Source organism: Pelophylax lessonae (genome assembly GCF_965119305.1).
Source record: "Pelophylax lessonae genome assembly, chromosome: 10".
Taxonomy (NCBI): domain Eukaryota; kingdom Metazoa; phylum Chordata; class Amphibia; order Anura; family Ranidae; genus Pelophylax; species Pelophylax lessonae.
The window spans coordinates 23,812,406-23,825,088 of NC_138777.1; the positions used below are offsets into that span (position 1 = coordinate 23,812,406).

Genomic DNA, 12,683 nt, shown 5'->3' on the forward strand with positions numbered 1-12,683 from the left:
CTCACTGTACAGTGCACAAGGGGGAGCCTGTTTCTTGTGACGTTTAAAGCTGAACTCCGGGCAAAACAAATGTCTGAATACAAGCAGCGTGTGTTTTCTTCCTTAGATCTCGCTGTCCTTTGCCTGATCCCTCCGTATATGTGCAGAATTCCAGCTTCAAGCCAACTCCTGCCCTTTCCCCCTGTGTGGGATTTCCTGTAATAAAGACCGCTCACTGCTCCTCCCTCTTCTTGTGCAGAGTGACTGGTCTTGGCTCCGCCCACTTGTCATTTTTTTTTCAAGTGGCCTGTAGTTGGAAGATCTGCTGGACCACATCTAGGGTTGCCACCCAACCCACATAATACCGGGGCGTCACAGATTTCTAAGCAGAATGGTAAGTCCCATATTGATTCAATGCAGGACACACTTTGTCCTGCATTTCAATGCAAATATCCTTATTAATGCTGCACAGTGTCATCCATTTCCATATTACAAGCAGACTGCCCATCAGATCCATAGCAACCAATGACGCTGCGCAACCAGGACACGTGGCGGCATTCACTGCCGTGGTGCTGGCGGTTGATGGATGACATAGATCCAGGATGGGATAGATAGATAGATAGATAGATAGATAGATAGATAGATAGATAGACAGACAGACAGACAGACAGACAGACAGACAGACAGACAGACAGACAGACAGACAGATAGATAGATAGATAGATAGATAGATAGATAGATAGATAGATAGATAGATAGATAGATAGATAGATAGATAGATAGATAGATAGATAGATAGAATGGATATAAGATAGACAGATAGATAGATAGTCAGACAGACAAATGGATAGATAGATAGATAGATAGATAGATAGATAGATAGATAGATAGATAGATAGATAGATAGATAGATAGATAGATAGATAGATAGATAGATAGATAGATAGATAGATAGATAGATAGATAGATAGATAGATAGATAGATAGATAGATAGATAGATAGATAGATATAGAATGGATATAGGATAGATAGATAGATAGATAGATAGATAGATAGATAGATAGATAGATAGATAGATAGATAGATAGATAGATAGATAGATAGATAGATAGATAGATAGATAGATAGATAGATAGATAGATAGATAGATAGATAGATAGATAGAATTAGATAGATAGATTGAATGGATATAAGATAGATAGATAGATAGATAGATAGATAGATAGATAGATAGATAGATAGATAGATAGATAGATAGATAGATAGATAGATAGATAGATAGATAGATAGATAGATAGATAGATAGAATCAGATACTATAGATAGATAGATAGATAGATAGATAGATAGATAGATAGATAGATAGATAGATAGATAGAATGGATATAGATAGATAGATAGATAGATAGATAGATAGATAGATAGATAGATAGATAGATAGATAGATAGAATGGAGATAGATAGATAGATAGATAGATAGATAGATAGATAGATAGATAGATAGATAGATAGAATCAGATACTATAGATAGATAGATAGATAGATAGATAGATAGATAGATAGATAGATAGATAGATAGATAGATAGATAGATAGATAGATAGATAGAATGGATATAGATAGATAGATAGATAGATAGATAGATAGATAGATAGATAGATAGATAGATAGATAGATAGATAGATAGATAGAATGGAGATAGATAGATAGATAGATAGATAGATAGATAGATAGATAGATAGATAGATAGATAGATAGATAGATAGACTGGATATAGATAGATAGATAGAACCAGATACTATAGATAGATAGATAGATAGATAGATAGATAGATAGATAGATAGATAGATAGATAGATAGATAGATAGATAGATAGATAGATAGAATCAGATACTATAGATAGATAGATAGACTGGATATAGAATAGATAGATGTAATGGATATTTTATACATCTGTTGGAAGTTCCACCTAACCTTGTGTAATCCATGAACAGGTGTAGGAGAAGAGGAGACAGTACAGAAGGAGAGGGGGCGGCAGCGCGGGGCAGAGGGAATTCTGGGAAGCAGCGATAAGCGATTCCGCCTAATCAGATTCATCCTGTCTTTGATTTAAGTGGCGGATAATCAGACTGGCAGGTAGAGAATGTTCGCTCACTGTCGCTTGTTCTATGAAAATGCCACAAACACGCCCAGACTGAAAATTAGACGCATAAAAGCAATCATAGTTCATAAATCAGGCAGAGAAGAGGATGAGGAGTGCACAGCACAGAGTACACTGATCACAGCACAGAGCACACTGATCACAGCACAGAGCACACTGATCACAGCACAGAGCACATTGATCACAGCACAGAGTACACCGATCACAGCACAGAGTACACAGATCACAGCACAGAGCACACTGATCACAGCACAGAGTACACTGATCACAGCACAGAGCACACTGATCACAGCACAGAGCACACTGATCACAGCACAGAGTACACTGATCACAGCACAGAGCACACTGATCACAGCACAGAGTACACTGATCACAGCACAGAGCACACTGATCACAGCACAGAGCACACTGATCACAGCACAGAGTACACCGATCACAGCACAGAGTACACAGATCACAGCACAGAGCACACTGATCACAGCACAGAGTACACTGATCACAGCACAGAGCACACTGATCACAGCACAGAGCACGCTGATCTCAGCACAGAGCACACTGATCACAGCACAGAGTACACTGATCACAGCACAGAGCACACTGATCACAGCACAGAGCACACTGATCACAGCACAGAGCACACTGATCACAGCACAGAGTACACAGATCACAGCACAGAGCACACAGATCACAGCACAGAGCACACTGATCACAGCACAGAGCACACTGATCACAGCACAGAGTACACTGATCACAGCACAGAGCACACTGATCACAGCACAGAGCACACTGATCTCAGCACAGAGCACACTGATCACAGCACAGAGTACACTGATCACAGCACAGAGCACACTGATCACAGCACAGAGCACACTGATCACAGCACAGAGCACACTGATCACAGCACAGAGCACACTGATCACAGCACAGAGTACACAGATCACAGCACAGAGCACACTGATCACAGCACAGAGCACACTGATCACAGCACAGAGTACACAGATCACAGCACAGAGTACACTGATCACAGCACAGAGCACACTGATCACAGCACAGAGCACACTGATCACAGCACAGAGTACACAGATCACAGCACAGAGTACACTGATCACAGCACAGAGCACACTGATCACAGCACAGAGCACACTGATCACAGCACAGAGCACACTGATCACAGCACAGAGTACACAGATCACAGCACAGAGTACACTGATCACAGCACAGAGCACACTGATCACAGCACAGAGCACACTGATCACAGCACAGAGTACACTGATCACAGCACAGAGTACACTGATCACAGCACAGAGCACACTGATCACAGCACAGAGCACACAGATCACAGCACAGAGTACACTGATCACAGCACAGCATGTAATCTGCATGATGTGATTCAGAATAAAAGGGAAATAACTTCAATAAAACAAAGCAAAGAAATTCCAAATAAATCTGATCCTATCAGAGTCCCCCTCACATCAAGTTCCCCACCAGAATCCCCCCTTACATCACCAAAGCCCCCCTTACATCAGAGTCTGATGGGGGTAAGGGGGCATTCTTATAGGGAGACCTGATGTAAGGGGGAACTCTGATGGGGACACCTGATGTAAAGGGGGCACTCTGATGGGGGTAAGGGGGCACTCTGATGGGGATACCTGATGTAAGGGGGCACTCTAATGGGAACCCCTAATGTAAGGGGGCACTCTGATGTATGGGGGGACTCTGATGGAGGCACCTGATGTAAGGGGGCACTCTGATGGGGACACCTGATGTAAGGGGGCACTCTGATGGGGACCTTGTGTAGGAGGGCACTCTGATGGGGGTAAAGGGGCACTCTGATGGGGACACCTGATCTAAGGAGGCACTCTGATGGAGACACCTGATGTAAGGGAGCACTCGAAAGGGGACCCTGTGTAAGGGGGCACTCTAATGGGGGTAAGTGGGCACTCTGATGAGGAAACCTGATGTAAGGAGGCACTCTGATGGGGACACCTGATGTAGGGGGGCACTCTGATGGGAACATCTGATGTAAGGGGAGACTCTGATGGGGACACCTGATGTAAGGAAGCAGTCTGATGGGGGTAAGGGGGCACTCTGATGGGGAAACCTGATGTCAGGGGGAAATCTGATGGGGACACCTGATGTAAGGGGGCACTCTGATGGGGACCTTGTGTAGGAGGGCACTCTGATGGGGGTAAAGGGGCACTCTGATGGGGACACCTGATCTAAGGAAGTTCTCTGATGGAGACACCTGATGTAAGGGAGCACTCTGATGGGGACCCTGTGTAAGCGATATTCAAAATATTGCTGTGCATGGTAGCCAATCAGCTTCTAACTTCAACTTCTTCAATTAAGCTTTGGCAATAAAACCTGGAAGCTGATTGGTTTCTATGCATAGCTGCACCTGATTTTGCACTCTCCAGTTTTAAACACCGGTGTGTCTTGTCAGGTAATGGAGGAAGAAGCAGTGCTGGGTTAGTAATTGAAGGGAATATCAACTTTAGATGATTCTTGCCTTATTGGGAAACTTTTAAGGATGCTTTGAAGACTCATTAAGGGGTCAATTCACTAACGTTTACCGCATGCGATAACACAGTCATGTCACTCATTTGCATAAATTATCGCATGCGGTAAATAAAGTCCAATTCAGGAAAAAAAAAAAAAAAGATCATTCAGTATTTACTGCAAAATGAAAAATGTGGCGGTAAATATCGCCAAAAAACCATGCAGTAAGCTCTTAAGTCCAATTCACAAACGGAACAGAGAACATACAATCTTTATCACCAGGGTTTTGCTGGCGGTACCACATGCGGTATTTGTCAGAAACAGTGTGGGGGGTCCAGCCCCCCCCCCAATAGCTGGTTGGTAAGGAGCGGGCCGGGAAGCCGGCCGCCGTGTCCTTAACAACGGATGACTCATCAGCTGTCAGCAGGTTCCCCAATGATAGCTGGATGTAAAAATAAACATGCCGGCAAGTAAATAATAAAAATTCTTTAAAAAAAAACGGTGTGCCCCCCCCCCAATGTATACCAGGCCCTTCAAGTCTGGTATGGATTTTAAAGGGAGCCCCACACCAAACCAGGCCACATGCCTTCAACATGGGGGGGTGCTTTGGGGTGAGAGGGGCTCTGCCTCCCCACCCCAAATCACCTTGTCCCCATGTTGATGGGGACAAGGGCCTCTTCCCCACAACCCTGGGCTGTAGTTGTGGGGGTCTGCGGACAGAGGGCTTATCAGAATATGTAAGCCCCCTTTAACAAGGGGGCCCTAAGATCCGACACCTCCATGTGAATGAGTATGGGGTGCATTGTACCCCCACCCATTCACCAAAAAAGTGTAAAAGTGAAAAAAGACAGTACAAAAGTTTTGACAATTATTAAAAATTAAAAAACAATCGTGGATTCATCGTCAATCACGATGCCCTCTGCACCCAAAAAAAAAAAACCAAAAAAACCTCTGCTCGGGACAAATGCTCCCCCGGTCTGCTTGCTCCCCATGTGACATTTCTTAAATGGGGGCAGGGCCACCCAGCGACGTCAGCTGGTAGCACCGCCCCTTGTGACGTCACTGACCAGTGCATTCTGGGTCGGTGAGGTCACAAGGGGCCGGTGCCACCAGGTAAAGTCGTCGAGTGGCCCTGCCCTTCATCTATTAAAAAAAAACTGTCAAATGTACCCCACACTTATTCACATGGGGGGAGCCCTTGTTAAAGGGGGTTCCAGATTCCTATAAGCCCCCTGCCCACAGACCCCCACAACCACAGCCCAGGGTTGCAGGGAAAAGGCCCTTGTCCCCATCAACATGGGGGGCAGAGCCCCCCAAAGCATCCCCCCATGGCCTGGTATGGTTTGGGGGGGGCACTCGCTTTCCCTTTTTCTGACCTGCTAGGCTGTATGCTCAGATAAGGGTCTGGTACAGATTTTTTTTTTTTTTTTCAAATGTTGCCATGGGGTTCCTTTAAAATCCATATCAGGCCCTTCAGGCCCTCAAGCTGTTTTTTTTTTTTTTTATCATATATTTTAATTCCTAGCTTTTTTTTTTTTTTTTACATTCAGCTGTCAGCAGGAAACTGTCTGACAGCTGATGAGTCATCGTTTGTTAAGAACGTGGTGGCCAGCTGTTTAGCAATCAGCTCAATGCGCTAAGTTACCGCATGAAAAAATGGGCTAATTACCACTCAATCGAAAAAAACACCACAAATGTTTTTTTAACGCAAAAAACTTCAAAACTGATTTAACGTAAGTGTTAAATTACTGATTTTAATTTACCGTTAATTAACTCTTAATGAATTGACCCCTAGGTTTCATGCCTGGCAACAAAATTTCCTGGACTTTTCCCTATCCCAAGTGAGATTATCTAGGCTTGTTATGCTTAGTACTCCGGACTCCCCAAGGAATAAAGTCACCCAACCCCCGCATCCACTTGTAAATTATATATTCGTTTTGAGCGGAATGATCCGATACAAATTAATCCTGCACACATCCCAATTGCTCCTAAATGTCTTAAATGTTACTCTGTGACCGCCCGCTCCATAAACATGATTACCAGGCCGACGCGTTTCTCATTACTATATCCATTTCTCTGTGCTGGTTACAATGTATCATTATTCAGAGGCAGTTTATTTTTTCATTACACGTTCCATTTCATATCAAAAGACAATTTATTCATCCCTCATTGTATGGATTAATGTTTCCTGTGAATGTGAAATATACAATTATTTTGAAACCAGTCTGAAGGAATTTGCATAAGTAATCTTTTATTTACTGATTGCCTTTTCTTCATTCAAACATTCTTATCTTCAACATTTTATATGGGGCAAGCTTGTGCTCACATTCTTATGTGCTCCACTTTATTTAGTCTGTTTCTTTTAAAGAGAACCTTCTCCATCGTCAAACATCATAATTTAAAGGGTAACTCCACTTAAGTAGGGAATAAAATTAACAAATAAAGAAAAAACAATATCACAAATCATATTGTAATTGAATGTTATTAAAAACAACCTTTCCTTTTCAATCTGCAGCTGTTGTAATTATCTAAAAATGCAATGCAATGATGACGTCTATGTGACGAAACACGTAGGAAGGAGCTGACTTTATGTGCACGTCATTCAACCCAGAAGGTTGGCCATCATTTTGCTCTACATTGTACATTCTATGTTCATTGAAAACTCATGGTTATTTTACTGTTGTGAGTGCAATCTTTACATTTGAATAAAGTTAATCTTGGATATACTACACCATTTGGCTTTCTTTTTGACCTTTTTCAGATTTACTTACACTGTACCCTGAGTTTTGATCTGATTGCTGGATAGCTATTGAGGCTGCGTGATCCTCTGAATCACCAAATGTGCTTTTAGATCACTGTGGAAGTGGTGATCCAACCCAAGTGGTGAGACGCAGTGTGTTTCTCACTGTGGTGGTGGCGGATATTAGTCACAATCTCTGGATAATACACCGAGGTGGTCAAGTCCGTCTTATAATCTGGATCATATGGGACTCTTTCTGCACTTTTATGTTACTTTTATGAAGCGCCGCATTTTAGATTTTTTATTTAAATGCAATATGGCTGCCTGGAGCTGTTCTGTACACAGAATGTATACTGACCACACCCCCAGAAACATAATTTCCTGCTTGTGTGATTGGCTCACCAATTTTCCCGGAAGTCTGCCTAAGATACAAGTCAGATTTCTGGCATCCCCTGCAACAAAAATGTCATTTTTGGTGAGATACGCCCAAATGTGACAACACTGAAGAAATGACACTTTGCTACAATGTAAAGTAGTGAGTGTACAGCTTGTATAACAGTGTAAATTTGCTGTCCCCTCAAAATAACTCAACACACAGCCATTAATATCTAAACCGCTGGCAACAAAAGTGAGTACACCCCTAAGTGTTAATGTCCAAATTGGGTCCAAAGTGTCAATATTTTGTGTGGCCACCATTTTTTTTCAGCACTGCCTTAACCCTCTTGGGCATGGAGTTCACCAGAGCTTCACAAGTTGCCACTGGAATCCTCTTCACTCCTACATGATGACATCACAGAGCTGGTGGATGTTAGAGACCTTGCACTCCTTCACTTTCTGATTGAGGATGCCCCACAGATGCTCAATAGGGTTTAGGTCTGGAGATCTGCTTGGCCAGTCCATCACCTTTACCCTCAGCTTCTTTAGAAAGGCAGTGGTTGTCTTGGAGGTGTGTTTGGGGTCGTTATCGTGTTGGAATACTGCCCTGCAGCCCAGTCTCTGAAGGGAGGGGATCATGCTCTGCTTCAGTATGTCACAGTACATGTTGGCATTCATGGTTCCCTCAATGAACTGTAGCTCCCCAGTGCCGGCAGCACTCATGCAGCCCCAGACCTTGACACTCCCACCACCATGCTTGACTGTAGGGAAGACACACTTGTCTTTGTACTCCTCACCTGTTTGCCGTCACACACGCTTGACACCATCTGAAACAAATAAGTTTATCTTGGTCTCATCAGACCACAGAACATGGTTCCAGTAATCCATTCCCTTAGGTCCCTTTCACACGAATGATCTGATCAGATCCGCCGGTCAGTTTTTTAGGCGGATCTGATCGGATCCTCCATGCATCCCTATGGGGCTGCGGATGTCAGTGGTGACATCTCCGCTGACACCCGCTGCTATCCGCATCCGATCCTGTCCATGAAATGTGGACGGATGGAAACCCTATTTTCCATCCGTTCAGGGGATCAGATCGGATGAGAGCGGACAGGCACTACAGCCTGCACCACCACATCTCTCCGCCCGCCCGCCAGCTAGTTTACTTACCTTGTTCCTCCGGAATGACAAGCGGCTGCGGCTTTCCCCTCAGGCTCCTTCATGTCCCTTCTTGGCGGCTGTTTCCTCCCCCCTTCTTGGCCAATAGTATGCCTTCTCCTTTTAGCCAATCGGGAAACAGGTCTCAGGACCCACTTCCTGATTGGCCGGGAGGAGAATCGGTGTGGCAATAGCGAATATTCATTCCTTTCATTAATTTCACCCTTTTTTGAAGCCTATTAGAGCCTCTGGACCTAATCAGGTGCTTTAAAAAAAAAAAACCATTGGAATCCATGCGTCCAGTGCCTTGCATGTAGATTAGGGGGCTGGATGCATGGATGGGGGGGCTGCACCCCAATAAACGGGTCACCACTGATCTCCGCTAACACCCGCTGGTATCCGAACCGATCCTGTCTGTGAAATTCAGACGGATGGAAACCCTATTTTCCATCCCTCTGGAGGATCGGATGAAAATGGAAAGGCGGTCAATTTTCATCCAATCTCCCATAGAGGAGAGCAGGGTTCTGACAGCTCCGTCTCTGCAAAGTAAGCGGAGACGGAGCTGTCTTCCCACTGCTCAGCTGGGATCAGCGGATTGATCCCCCGCTGAGCAGAACAGAGTCTGCCAGGCGGAAAGCCCGTGTGAAAGGACCCTAACAAAGATTTAGACAGATTTGTGAACAATATTTGAGAGAAATTGGCCTCTTGTGAAAAGTCTTAGATCATTGAGTTCAGCTTATGAAAAATGGGGTCAAAAGCAAAAAAAGTGTTGCGTTTATAATTTTGTTCAGTGTAATAAATGTTTGCTTTTGGGTTTAATACGGCTTTACTGCTTTAAGACCGCCCGTCGCACATTTACTGCGGCAGGCTGCCTCTCCTGCCTCGGTCACGCAGCTGGTGCTGGGGGGCAAATGCGCGCCGCCGGCGGGTCGCTCCCACCCCCACTAGGCAGAGGGGATGCCGATGCACGGGGCTGGCGGCAGCGATTGTCACCGGGCACCTGCGATTGCTCCCCGCTGAGAGAGAAGGACGGTCGGATGTTGTAAACACAGCTGACCGCTCTTCTCCCTGGAATGATCACAGAGCGCCTGGGATCCTTCTATATAGGATCACTGTGATCATTTCACAAGCCCATCCCCCAGACAGTTAGTAAACACTCCCCTAGGCTCACACTTAACCCTTTGAGCACCCCTAGGTTAACCCCTTCCCTGCCAGTGTCATTATTACAGTAACAGTGCATATTTTTAGCACTGATTACTGTAGTAATTAGTGATCGACCGTTATCGGTTTTTCATTGCCGATACCGATATTTTGGCCAATGCATATCGGTATCGGCCGATATTTTCATACATTTAAACATTTTTTTTTCCTTGAAATAGGTACTGTTGTGGAGGTATCTGGGAGTCTAAAAGACCCCAAGCCCCTCCCCTGCACTTGAAAGCATTCAAAACGCCAAGTTTGGCTGTTTTGAATGCTGTAATTTTTTTTGAATCTGGCGCCGAGTACCAGGAAGTGATGTCATTGCTTATATCTTTAATTTGTACATTATGTGAGTGGCATATTCAATAACATTTGTAAATGGAATTATGCTATGGGACATCATTTTACCCTTACATGAGCAATATTTGGAATATCGCCAATATCGGCCAGTTCCTGGGCCGATACAGATATATCGGCAAAAGTCAATATCGGCCCTCGATATATCGGCCTTGCGAGCCGGGCCCTCTAGTTCCTCCTGTTTTGAATTGTATTGTAACTGTATTGTCTTCCCTCACATTGTAAAGCGCTGTGCAAACTGTTGGCGCTATATAAATCCTGTATAATAATAATAAATAAAAATTACATAAATCTTTCGCCTAGTTAGTAGACGCGATAAATTTTGCGCAAACCTATCAAAATACGCTTATTGCAATTTTTTTTTTTTTTTTTACCAAAAATATGTAGCAGAATACAAATTGGCCTAAAAGGATGAAAAAAATTAGATTTAAAATTTTTTATTGGTAATGTTATATAGCAGAATGTGAAAATGCTTTTTTTTTCTTTCTGAATTGTCGTTTTTTTTTTGTTTAACCACTTAAGCCCCGGAGGATTTGGCTGCTAAAGGACCAGGGGTTTTTTTGCGATTTTTTACTGCGTGACTTTAACGGACAATTGCGCGGTCGTGCGACGCTGTACCTAAACGAATTTGACGTCCTTTTTTTCCCACAAACAGAGCTTTCTTTTGGTGGTATTTGATCACCTGTGCGATTTTTTGATCACGCGCTATAAACAAAAAAAGAGCGTAAATTTTGCAAAAATAACAATATTTTTCACATTTTTTTATATGAAATTCCCCAAAAAAAAAAGTAAAAATCAAAATTTTTTAACATTTTTCGGCCAATTTGTTTTATGCTACCTATGTTTGGTAAAAAAAAATCGCAAAAAGCGTATTTTGATTGGTTTGCGCAAAAGTTATCGCGTTTACTAACAAAGGGAAAGATTTTTGTCATTTTTGGTGTTTTTTTTTTTAACGCGTAATGGCGGCGATCTGCGATTTTTTTTTCGGTACTGCGACATTGCGGCGGACAGATCGGACCCTTGACTGACATTTTTGACACTTTTGGGGTTACCAGTGACATTACTGCAGTAATCAGTGCTATACATATGCACTGTTACTGCAAAAATGACACTGGCAGGGAAGGGGTTAACTTTATTGGACAGCGAGGGGTTAAGTGTGTCCTAGGGGCGTGATTCTAACTGTGTAGGGACATTCCTATTGGTGTAAAAGCAAAGATCAACCGTTCTACATAGTAGAACGGACAGATCTTCACTTTTACACAGGGAGAACTGACAGGCAGCTTGTTTACACAAGCTGCTCTGTCTTTCTCCCTTCACAGGAGCGATCGCAGTGTGACTGGCGGACATCGAGTCCGCCGGTCACACGCACTGACTTGCCTGTGAACGAGCCGCGGCGGGCGCGCGCCTCGGCGGGCGCGCGCCCGCCCGCGATAGGCTCGCAAGTCAGTGACAGGCGAGTGACGTACCGATACGTCACTCTGCCTGGCCGGGGCTGACCGCCGCAGTATATAGACGTGCGGCGGTCGGCAACCGGTTAAAGCGCAAAAAATAAAAATCGCAAAGATGATCAAATACCACCAAAAGAAAGCTCTATTTGTGGGAAAAAAAGGACATCAATTTTATTTGGGCATGGCGTCGCACGGCCGTGCAATTTTCCGTTAAAGTAACGCAGTTCTGAATCGCAAAAGATGGCCTGGTTATTAAGGGGGCAAATCCTTCCGGTCCAGAAGTGGTTAAATACGTTGGGTATTTCATCAGCATGCCAGAAGCCCAGGACTCAGAAACTCACTTAGCTTTACCTTACATAATCTCCGGCTCTGCCTGCTGGTATGGATGGAGGTGGCACGGCTGCAATCATAGTAATGCAGTTCAGTGAGGTTAGCGCAGCAAATGAAACCCATTAACCATTCACCTGTATAAGACACCGGCTGTTTGGCACTTAGAACCCGGCTCTTCAATGCGAGGGCAATAAAGTGAATTATTACGCATTCTTATGACTGACGGAGGCCTCAAGCAATTACACGGCATTAACCCGCAGCCCTGCTTGTGTTTTAATGCATCATAGATGGATGGCGAAGGGGCGGGGGGGGGAGGGGGGGGAAGCTCGCCATGCGAGAGATCGGCTTAGCTGGATGCTCATCATTGGGTTATTTCGGGCAGCTATATCCTCTAACATCCAACACCTTCAGTTTCCCCTGATTGTCAGAAGTAAAGC

General features: G+C 44.1%; 1 protein-coding gene across 1 annotated transcript in view; it reads right to left on the bottom strand.

Annotated features, from left to right (window-relative positions):
- Positions 1–12,414, bottom strand: part of TP53I11 (tumor protein p53 inducible protein 11) — a 203,144-nt gene extending 190,730 nt beyond the window's left edge. The window contains exon 1 of the mRNA XM_082270313.1: positions 12,268–12,414. The gene's annotated coding sequence lies outside the window, so the exon portion shown is untranslated. The remainder of the gene's footprint in view (positions 1–12,267) is intronic.
- Positions 12,415–12,683: the final 269 nt, after the last annotated feature.